The sequence below is a fragment of the Lethenteron reissneri genome, chromosome 37, assembly GCF_015708825.2.
Source record: "Lethenteron reissneri isolate LAM-NWPU_2019-01 chromosome 37, ASM1570882v1, whole genome shotgun sequence".
NCBI classification, from domain to species: domain Eukaryota; kingdom Metazoa; phylum Chordata; class Hyperoartia; order Petromyzontiformes; family Petromyzontidae; genus Lethenteron; species Lethenteron reissneri.
Window position 1 is genome coordinate 11,545,077 of NC_083815.1, and position 12,626 is coordinate 11,557,702.

Consider the following 12,626-nt stretch of genomic DNA (forward strand, 5'->3'; position numbering starts at 1 on the left):
ATATTCCGAGCTTACGCTGACACCGTAAACGCGCTACACTTGAATTACTTGTTTGAACCTGGGCGGCCGAAACCTGGATTAGAACCCAGGGGTGGAGCAGTTCGGGTACGAAGCGTACCCGAACTGCTCCAATATTCTACAGCACCCAGATTCATCCGGCCAGGCCCGGTTGCCAGCTGTTTGACAGCGGCGCTTTATGTCCGCACACCCGGCTTGTGCCTGCTGACTGGGCGCAGAGTGCGAGACGAGGGTGAGACGAGGCAGCAACATCCCAGCCCCACTAATACAGCCAGCCTGCTGCCACTGCTGCCCATTGTAGGCACACAGTGCTGTTGCCCAGTGTTACAACACACCTCTGATAATGCCTATTGTACAGTGCTGCTGCCCATTGTAAATACACAGAGCTACTGCTGCCCATTGCTCCTACACAGTGCTACTGCTGCCCATTGTTACTACAGTTCTAATTCTGCCCAATGTTACTGCACAGAGCTGCTCCTGCCCATTGCTCCTACACAGTGCTACTGCTGCTTATTGTTACTACAGTTCTAATTCTGCCCATTGTTACTGCACAGTGCTGCTGCTGACCATTGTTACTATACAGTGCTGTTGCCCATTGTTACTGCACAGTGCTGCTGCCCATTGTTACTGCACAGTGCTGCTGCCCATTGTTACTGCGCAGAGCTGCTGCTGCCCATTGTTACTATACAATGCTGTTGCCCATTGTTACTATACAGTGCTGCTGCCCATTGTTACTATACAATGCTGCTGCCCATTGTTACTGCGCAGAGCTGCTGCTGCCCATTGTTACTATACAATGCTGTTGCCCATTGTTACTATACAGTGCTGCTGCCCATTGTTACTATACAGTGCTGCTGCCCATTGTTACTGCACAGAGCTGCTGCTGCCCATTGTTACTATACAGTGCTGTTGCCCATTGTTACTACACAGTGCTGCTGCCCATTGTTACTGCACAGAGCTGCTGCTGCCCATTGTTACTATACAGTGCTGTTGCCCATTGTTACTGCACAGAGCTGCTGCTGCCCATTGTTACTATACAATGCTGTTGCCCATTGTTACTATACAGTGCTGCTGCCCATTGTTACTATACAGTGCTGCTGCCCATTGTTACTGCACAGAGCTGCTGCTGCCCATTGTTACTATACAGTGCTGTTGCCCATTGTTACTACACAGTGCTGCTGCCCATTGTTACTGCACAGAGCTGCTGCTGCCCATTGTTACTATACAGTGCTGTTGCCCATTGTTACTGCACAGAGCTGCTGCTGCCCATTGTTACTATACAATGCTGTTGCCCATTGTTACTATACAGTGCTGTTGCCCATTGTTACTATACAGTGCTGCTGCCCATTGTTACTATACAGTGCTGCTGCCCATTGTTACTATACAGTGCTGTTGCCCATTGTTACTATACAATGCTGTTGCCCATTGTTACTATACAGTGCTGTTGCCCATTGTTACTATACAATGCTGTTGCCCATTGTTACTATACAGTGCTGTTGCCCATTGTTACAATACAGTGCTGTTGCCCATTGTTACTATACAGTGCTGTTGCCCATTGTTACTATACAGTGCTGTTGCCCATTGTTACTATACAGTGCTGTTGCCCATTGTTACTATACAGTGCTGTTGCCCATTGTTACTATACAGTGCTGTTGCCCATTGTTACTATACAATGCTGTTGCCCATTGTTACTATACAGTGCTGTTTCCCATTGTTACTATACAGTGCTGTTTCCCATTGTTACTATACAATGCAGCTGCCCATTGTTACTACACAGTGCTGCTGATGCCCAATGTTTCTACAAAGACAAAGATCCAGCACTTATGAAGAACGGAACGGGGAACGGCACACGAGGGGGTGGGTGGCCAGCACCACGCCCGACCGCCTTTTGTCTCCCCAGTGGCAAAGTTTATTTACACACCGCACTAGGTACTCATTCGGGGCTGAGTCGACCTAGGGGTGGCCCAGGATCGTTTCCGATAATCGTCACCGTGGTGTTGGTGGCCGTGAGCGAGAAAAACGAAGTCGGAACGCCGAGTTCGGAACGCATGGGGCGTGACACAGCATCTGTGCCAAGAACAGCCTTAAGCGGTCTTAATGTATCATTTGCACGTTAAGCACGACCATGGGCACAAAGTGTGCACGAGCACATTCATACATGAACTTGCGGAATGCATTTGTTTAATCGCCAAACATTGGCAACCTTATCCACGTGAATGAAACCAAATGTCAACTTCATCGTGTTCAAGACACGACAATGGTCAGGCATCTCTATTAAGCCATTGATACTGGGATGTAATGATACAACAAACTTGCAGATCTTCCACTGCTGGATGTTTGAGCATACTTAACCACGCTGGTCATTGCGCGTGAGTGAAGCGGGGAGGTTCTTCAGATATCATTTGTCACTGATGAATAGATCGCAGCTGACCACGTTGCCCGATAGTGCAGTGCAGTGGCGGCTCCTGCAAAATCTCTCAGGGGGGGCAAATGTCTGGATGATTGATAAGGATAAGGTCCACCCATGCAATGGATAAATTAACAGCTTAAGCATGTAAAGGCAACTTCACTTCTTTAATATTAATGAAAAATAAAGTGACTCTTACAATACATCTTGTTTGTTTCTATACTCACTATTAAAACAAACCACTCAAGTTTCTTTTATTAAAGATTCCACTAGGTGGCCACGAATTATATTGTTGGATGAAACGTGCTTACGTATGATGACGTTAGCACGTATGATGACGTAAGCACGTTAGGGCGAGCCCTCCCAGAAGCCATAGAGAATGCATTGGAGCGCCCGCCGTTCGAAAAAAAACATCTTTGAATGTAAGTCTATGGGGCCACTCGGGGCGATTCTCAGCCGGAGTGAAATCGCCCAAAAAGAGGCGGTACTCCACAGAACGTGACATGACGCTGATTGGACTATATCCAGAGGCTGCAGTGACGGCTAGCGTGACTCTGGTTGAATGACATTGGTGGTGCGTCGCCCAATCGCCCAAATGAAGAAACCGCCCCTGGTGCAGTGCTAAGCTGCGATCATCGCACAATATGAAGTGTAATTGTCAATGCTTGTTTACGTGTGCGCTCGCGCGGATGTGTTCAACGTGTCATGCAATTGTTATAGTAATCCTTGCATTAGTAAAGGGAGTGTCTGTTACTCAATAGCTGTTATTGGGTAACTTCACACGCCAATTTGAAAACCGGTAATCAGAAAACTTTATTTTTATTTTATTATGACCAGGCCTCACTGTATCTCTCTGCCCTCTATGAAAACTATTTTTTTTTATTTTACCAGGTAAGACCCACTTAGCTATACATCTATTTTTCAGAAGCGACCTGGCCATCAGAAATATGAAGAAGGGACATTCCCCGAAACGTCGCCTATTGTTGAGGATCCTGCTGTTCAGTGGCATTAGTCACTGCGGTGCTTGGGCGTGTATTGTTGGGGATTGGTTTGTGTGAAATGCCACACCACCGTGATTGTGAGGGAGCCCTGAGGCTCCTGCCCTTGACAAACACGCAGACCCGGCCGTGGCACAACGCCATCGCAGAGTGCGGGGCAGGGCGCTGGACAGCAGAGGGCAGTGCACGCTACACTTCCACGTGCTTACACCTACGTGCAGTATGGTCAAGTAACCCCCTACCACGCCAACCAACCCCCATGATAGCCACGCGACCTGCACGAGGTGCATTGACAAAGGGCCCCTGCATATAAGTAGATATGAGGCTGACTGGAATATGAATTGGTTGAAAGAAAAAAACGAGTGAAGTTAAACATTAAAAACTTCGTGTTTGCGAGCTGTTTTGTTGATCGCTCATCACTTGTGTTAAAAATGCACGCGGTACACAGCTCTTCAAGCCATCACGCATCCTCTCGCAGCGGCTCTTGGGCTAACCATCGAACAAAGACGGTCAATGCATCGTGCACTTTGAGATGCTCTTCTGCGTCCGTCTGGCATCCTCTTCCTTCCGATAAAAAGAAGCAACTGGAGCTATGCACTTTTAACTAATTTCTTAGAACTGCTTTCTGTATTTAGTTTTGCTGGCCTTCCCTCACACCTCCAAATAGCATGGTTGGCTATGTAGAGTGAGAAATAATTCAACATACATACACGTTGCTCAACACGTTAATCAGGGTAACGGTTGGTGGCAGATTGTACGTTTTATCTGCAAAATATATAGGTGATATCCATTTTACAACTAGAAACGTTTTTTCCAGTGGCAGTACCACAGGAAGGGGAATAGAGTCAAGGGTGTGCCATAAGAAAATGGAATGGGATGACGAGAACGAATGGGAAATAAGAGGAAATTAAATGGAAAAATTGAACCAAAGGTATTAGGAAACACGAAGGTATGAAGAGACAATTGAATTAGCCAACCATGGACGACAAATTAAACACAAAAAGCAGTTCTAAACAACGGAGTTTTCAATTGAGATTTAAAAGTGCATTGCTCGATGCTGCATTGAGCAGCGTCTGTTTTCACAAGGGGTAGGGACAGGGGAGGGATTGAGAGTGGGAGTGGCCACACAGAAGCCACGTGATTTATGGGAGGCTTGAGCTGATGAATATGTAGTGTCAACGGAGTGGGAGACAGGATTCTTGAGGAGGCACCTTCTTTATTTGACACCTTCAGGTTTACAGGTTCGCCCTCGCTTCTCTCAAGTCGTATAGCCTAGCCTAGACACAACCCTGACCGTAAATACGGCAGTAACGAAGGCGGCGAAGACGACAGCAATGACGAGACGAGTCCACTTCCCAGAACCGGCAGCCACGAGCTTTCGCTCTCCGCTGTTTTTATCCTACTCAGCGCGGCCTGGCTCTGCTCTGGCCACGCCTCCCTTCTCGAACCCACTAGCGGGTTGCAGGGGCTTCCAGACAGGACCTCTGTGACCCTTGCTCCAGTTACTTTGCCCTGCCGACACACCCGCGTAAGTGCTCACCGGCGCGTGTACTGCTCGTTCACCGCAGTTGCCACTGCTGGACAACAGACGGCGCTATGACACTACAAATATGTAGAGGTGCATTCAAAGCACTGAACATCAGCAGGAAAAGAAGATGAAGCAAAGGTTTGCAAGAGAATGCCAACAGTGGCAGACGGTGCTAAATCATCAATGTGGGTGGACAGCTTTTGGCTTCATGCTTTGGTGTTGAGTTTGAAGACAGTGGAGGTGCATGCAGAGGATGGCAGGGTAAGGTAAGCGACTCGTAAGTACGGTAGAACTGGGATGAATTGAGAATTTGGATAGATTCCTTGACCAATCGGATAACACGAATCATAGTTGTGAGAGAGACAAAAAGTATTTCCTCTGGTCCTACGTGTACCGCTGGACGGGAGCTAACGTGTGATGTGAATGCACTACGTATGGCTTGGTAAGGGTTTTCCTGGCTATTTTGTTTTCTTTTACGGCCACAGTGCTTCTTTTGACTTTTACTCGTGCACCAGCAGCATCTACAGATCGTTTTTTTAGCTGTGACATCACTTGTTCACTTTAAAAAAATGCGGGGTCACATTCCAAAAAATATGTACACGCGTGTGAGCTGAATATTGTATCTTACAAACAAAACGGGGTATGTTTATATTCTTGGTTCTTTCGGTAAAGTCACGTAGAAGGGAAATAATAAAATAATAAAATAATAAAAATATAAAATAAATATTATTTCCCTTCTACGTGACTTTACCGAAAGAACCAAGAATATGAATCCCTACAGTCACGAAAGCTTTAAATCAAAATTTAGGGTCCGTTTATCTTACATTAAACTTTGTTTTGACACGTGCTATGTAGAATGGCCACCGATAGTTTTTGCGTAAAGGCTGCACAACGTTTATTGACAAATGTGTTGAGTTTTTACTGGCAAAAAGGTCCCATGATGGAGTTGCTCACCCCGATCTATAAATGCTCGGATACGTGTGGCCTTGTCCTGTTTGCCTTTCGGCGTTTTCTGGTCTGACATTGGTGGCGAGACTAGGCCATAAAGAAGACTGTCTCTGGTGTAGGCCAATCAGTTTCTAAGACAATGCATCTTTTATCAGAGCATGTTTGTTTGCCTGTTCACCACATGTAGTGTATGTGGTTAATGTAGACTGGATTCCTTGCAAAACGGTATCGATTTAGTGTTTGAACCCCTTAACACCTCCCGTTTAATTATTACACGCTTTTATTTAACTCACTGTTGTTGTTGTCGTATCCTCAAATCTTGTAACTCAATTTTAACCCACTTCCCAATGTGGTATCGACTGCAAATTTGGTATACGTATGTCATACTGATGACAATACTATACTCTATAAAATAAAATGAATATGTTTTAACATTTGTATATGTTAAGTTTCGGCTTGGGTCTAATTGTCCACGCTCAACTCACGTTGCCAGTAAATCACCACAGGCCACTTCCTGGAGTCGTGGAGTTCTGCCATTACGAGTACGGTACATTTAATTAAAGCGTGTTTAAAAAAATATTTTTTTATAATACTTATTCCCAGAAAGGATTAAACATGTTCTTGTTTTTCATACTCCAAAGGCATTGTATTTGCACATCGCTTGCCATTCATTTCCCCCAACGCCCTGACCGACATTCCTGCGCAGCAGAGGCAGCGCCTGTGCCCGGTCTCCAACTCGTCTGGAGCGGTAGCGCAGTCGACGGTGCCCAGGTCACTCTTGCAAATGAGACTTCTATCGATCATCGATTATCCAGCGGCTGGGGGGGGGGGAGCTGGATAATCAACATCTAATTCTTATCTAAAACAGCTTATGTTTGCACATTCTTGAATGAAGTAATGTATTAAGGCAGGGGTCCTCAAACTACGGCCCGCGGGCCACATGCGGCCCACCGAGGGCATTTATCCGGCCCATGGTCACTTATTGGGCTGCGCTTGTGAGCACTAATTGGGCAGCACTGGTAAGCACTGATTGAGCTGCGGTGACGAGCACTGATTTGGCTGCGTTGGTGAGCACTGATTGAGCTGCGGCGGTGGGCAATGATTGAGCTGCGGCGGTGGGCACTCATTGGGCTGCGCTGGTGAATGGTTCAATGGGCCAATTGACTGGACTTGCCCCCCAGGCCTAAGGCTGCCAGCCCTCCCCTGGCTGCGCTTGACTGGCTCTCCCTCCCTCAGCTCCCTCATTTGCCCCTCGGCTCCACTCCCAGTGATATTCCTGTGTGCTGAGTAAATGATAGAGGTGTAATAACAGAGTGATCTCTGATCTCTGGAGGGGCTGCCTGCTGTTTTCCCGTGCTGGTCAGCGACAGACAGCCGAGGAGTAGGAAACCAAATTTAAATGGCAGTAAGTGCATTTATATTCTGATTGTTATTCAATTATATGAGGTTATATGTTGTATGTTGTGTAAGCCCCGGTTCATACTGTTGCGATCTCTGAGCAGTGCGAGTTCAGCCATATGCTTGTATGGCTGAACTTGCATTAGATTCAGAAGAAACAAGTAAACCCGTAAAAACAAAGTTTTTCACTCTAAATCCTTTATATGCGTGGCGGCTAGAGTTCTCTCGTCCTCTGGCTTGAGATGGCTGCAATCTATGGGTCAGATGATTGTCTGCCAGTATTAAGCAATTGGTAATTAAATATTTAATTAGTTTTCCCTAAACAGTGTACAATTTTTGAAAAAAAAAATCGCGAAAATTAATTGTCACACACAACGAGTCTGTGTGGAAAATGTCAGCTCGATTGGATCACGGGAAGTGGGTTAAAAAACGAGCGAAAGATTTGCACGGTCCTAAGCAAGCAAGCGAACTGAATATAAAGGATTTAAAAATATATTCGCCTGTGGAGGACGCGGGGATCGATCCCGCGACCTTTGGCATGGGAAGCGAGGGCGCTACTAACTGCGCTACTCCACCACGGCCTGTGGAGGGGTTACGCTCTGGGCTCTTGCACTGTGATGTTCAGCCAAAGCCATGAATGCGTTCTATTTAAATATATGTAAAATCATTTTTTTTGCCTAAAAAGTGTCAAATTTTGGGAATTTTTTTTCACGAACAACAATTGTCTGGCACAACGAGTCTGTGTGGAAAATGTCAGCTCGATTGGATCACGGGAAGTGGGTTAAAAAACGACCGAAAGATTTGCACGGTCCTAAGCAAGCAAGCAAGCACGCGAACTTAATATAAAGGATTTAAAAAGGCACATGTGCCTTCTTTTTTCCTGCAGTGGAATCGGATCGCATGGGTCTTCTCCCCCATGCGATCAGATTCCTATGCGAGTTCGCAGATCGCACTGCGATCTGTGAACAAAACTGCAGGTGTAATTAACTTTTTAATGGCACCCGCACCAGTGTGAGCCTGGGGTAAAAGCGGAGTTCCCCCAATCAGACTGCATTGATGGGCAGTGCAGTCTGTATGTCTTTGTGTGGGCAAAGTTATTGCTGGTATATTGTTTTTGTAGCGCTGTATATATATTGGTATTTTACTAATAGCAATTTGGACTCCCTAGGAAACAATGATGTCAAGAAAGAGAAAAATTGACTCGGAGTGTAGGATATTCAAAAAACAGTGGACTTATTGATACTTTTTCATGCAGTACAAGGAAAGAGCTGTGTGTCTGATATGCCAAAATATAGTGTCTGTGTTCAAAGAATACAATTTACGTCGACACTATGAAACTCAACATAAAGATAAATATGATTGTTTGGTCGGAGAAGTGAGAAAAGATAAAATATTAAAACTGAAAAATACATTAACAACTCAGCAAAATACTTTTGTGAAGCAGAAGCAGCTAAATATTTCATCACTGCGAGCAAGTTTTCAAGTTGCCAAGCTAATAGCGTGCACTGGCAGACCATTCGTGGAGGGAGAATTTGTTAAAGAATGCCTTCTTTCTGTTGCCAAAGAGATGTGTCCAGAGAAGGCCGATTTATTTAGTACAGTGAGTCTTTCAGGACCTACAATTACACGGAGGATTGAAGAAATGGGAGACAATTTCCATCAGCATTTGCAAAACTCAACAAAAAAACTTTCCTATTTTTCCTTGGCACTCGACAAAAGCAATGATGTTCGTGATTCTGCACAACTTCTAATTTTTATTCGTGGGACGAATGACTATTTCGAAGTCACAGAAGAGCTTGCTGCACTGCAAAGCATCAAAGGAACAACTACAGGAGAGGATATCTATGAAAAGGTTTGCCAAACTTGGAATGGTTTGGAGCTGAACTGGGCTAAACTAGCCAGTGTGACAACTGATGGTGCTCCTAGCATGGTGGAGTCTAAGAAAGGAGTAATTGCTCGCATTAACCAAGAGATGGACAAACATAACCATTCTCATCCAATAGCCATACACTGTCTCATCCACCAACAAGCGCTGTGTAGTAAATCACTGAAGTGGGACTCTGTTAACTTCATTAGAGCTCATGCACTAAACCACAGACAATTTCAGGAATTTCTGTCTGAGCTAAATGTTGACTATGAAGATGTTCTGTACCACACAGAAGTCCATTGGCTGAGTCGAGGGAGAGTTTTGAAACGTTTCTATGACTTACTTCCACAGATTACAGCTTTTCCCCACAACTCAAAATCTGTTAGCGGAAAAACCATTGGTTGCATTCCCAAACAAAACATGTGGGGATTCACTGGAAAAATTGCAAAAGGAGTTCCAATTTAGATTTCAAGAGCTTCATCTCCATGAACAGGACATACAGCTTTTCCGTAACCCATTTTCTATTGACATTGAAAATGTGGATACAATTTACCAAATGGAACTGGCTGAACTGCAGAATTGTGACTCTCTGAAAGACGCATTCAAGTCAAGCAGCCTTCATAATTTCTATGCATTTCTCCCCTCTGAGACATATCCTCATCTCAGGAACCATGTGTAGTGGGTTCAATTTAGGCGCACACACTTCTTGGGAGGCAACACTCATTTATTAATTAACACAACGTTTACTCAACAGTTACTCTTACTCTACACATAGGGTGGTGACCACCGACCTACACTAGCTAACACACAATTGTATTTTAGCCGCTCCAGCGTGACCCAGCCAGGTGGCTGCTGGCAGTCCGCTCACTCTAGGTCTTCTCTTCTGGCATCTTCACGAGGTGTCTTCATTCTTCTCAGGAACAGCCCTGCTCTGCCTTCACACCACCCTTATATCTCGTCTCTCTGGCGTGGCCGGCTCCGCCCAGGCCACGCCTCCCTTCCCAGGCCACGCCTCACTTCCCAGGCCACGCCTCACTTCCCCCACCTCTGGGAAGGTCCGGATCCCTCCAGCACGTGACCCCCCAGGCACCCCCTTGGGGCCCCCAGCCCTCGTACGGGCCAACACAGTAGTGACCGTTCTGTCACTACATCACCCCCCCCCCCTGTATAAACACACAGCCGTCCCCGGCTGTAACACAACTGTGAACATCGAAAAGGTGTGCCTCCGAACCAGCAACATCAATAAATGACCGGCGACCAATAAGAAATACAATCACGTAATATATACAGAATCGACGAGGGTAAAAGGGAACCGCATAGAAAACGGGGAATTAACAACAAATATACATGAAAACTGGCTAACCCACTTACGCTACAGCACAGCCCCCCCCCCCCCCCCCCGTTAGAATCACGCATGCAATGACAGTCACCCGTTAGCACCCCCCCGCCTTTCCGACGTGGCGTCACAACCAGTAGCACGCGTCGGCCATATCGGGGGGGGGGGAATTTCCATGTTACCACCCCACCGCCTTTCCGACGTGGCGTCACAACCAGTAGCACGCGTCGGCCATATCGGGGGGGGGAATTTCCATGTTACCACCCCACCGCCTTTCCGACGCGGCGTCACAACCAGTAGCACACGTCGGCCATATCGGTGGGATTTTAACCCAGTCTCTCTCCAAGACTCGCATCGCAGCATATAGCTGTACCGACCGAGCTGAGACGACCCAGTCTCTCTCCCAGACTCGCATCGCAGCATATAGCTGTACCGACCGAGCTGAGACGACCCATCGTTCACTCAGTGCACAACATGCACCCTAACAACTGAGGGAAACAGTCTCAACGTAACAGGCCAACTCCACCCGAACCTTACGAATCTCCAGCCCACTGATTCAACGCGCCTCAGAGGGTCTCAACCTCCGAGCCGTCAGGTCAAGCTGTCAGCCATAGCATGACGGGACCACCCTCCCTGAGCCATGTGAGCGCACAGCCCACAAGGCTAGACAAGCCACAGAGTGTCTCGATCTCCGGGCTGTCAGGTGAAGCCGTCAGACACAGCATGACGGGACCACACTCCCTGAGCCATGTGAGCACACAGCCCACTAGGCTAGACATGCCACGGAGTGTTTCAATCTCCGGGCTGTCAGGTCAAGCCGTCAGCCATTGCATGACGGGACCACACTCTCCGAGCCATGTGAGCACACAGCCCACTAGGCTAGACATACCACGGAGTGTTTCAATCTCCGGGCTGTCAGGTCAAGCCGTCAGCCATTGCATGACGGGACCACACTCTCCGAGCCATGTGAGCACACAGCCCACTAGGCTAGACATACCACGGAGTGTTTCAATTTCCGGGCTGTCAGGTCAAGCCGTCAGCCATTGCATGACGGGACCACAACGTTCATGTTAGACACGCAACACTCACTGGGCCATCCTGGTCAGGATCTGCGGCCCAAGATAAGTGACAGCCAGCACCACAATTCCAAATCCCTGGCAGCATGTCACCATCGCAATTTAACACCATCACAACACATACAATTTGAATTATGATCCCCCACAGAACTGATCCAATGCCGAACAGGTACGCACAATTTGTGACGATCCCGAATATTCAATGGTCACAACAATACACCTCACATCCCGTATCCGTACACATCATCTCCGAGACTCGCATTGCAGCAATGCAGCTGTACCAACCGAGTGGAGAGAGCAACGCAATTTGACGGCAATTAACGGAAACGCACCCCCGATCCATGTAGAACACAAGGAGCATTCCCGCACAAAAGACATCATCTATGCAACAACGGACAGGAACCAACCAGTGAGTTTGAAACAAACCGAACCTGTAATTTCAAAATCCCCTTCAACATTAACCATGGGACTCAGGGCATTCGAATTAAAAAAAACTATACACAAACGCCAAGAATCGCCGAATTGATTAATACAGTATATGCAGTATACGAAGTTCGTACAGTCAATCATTTGGCGCAATGTTCCATCCAGTCCCCACATGGCAACACACACAATCAATACTCCAGACAATCCGTACATAGTAAATAATCACCAGCAAGTACCCAACAGTCCATACACTGTTAACAATTTCAAGCAAAGCTCCATACGGTCTGTACATTGGCAACAATGACGATCAAAGTTTCTGACAGTTACAAGTGACAATCACGAGCGAAACTCCATACAGTATACACAATAACAATGGCGATTTCGCAACACAACGATGTAACAACACGAGTCATTAACACGGCAACATACAGGATATCAACGGAGCTCGGGACACCAACAACGAATTAATCATTAACTACCCCCAGAAGATACCGATCTCGACGCCGCAATTAACAACAAACACTGGTCGCCGCGTCAATTTCTCACGCACACAACCGGACGAACACGTTCCGCAACCCAGCGAGTAAAAAAAAACACCCGCGATCGCAACCCGGCACACGCAAG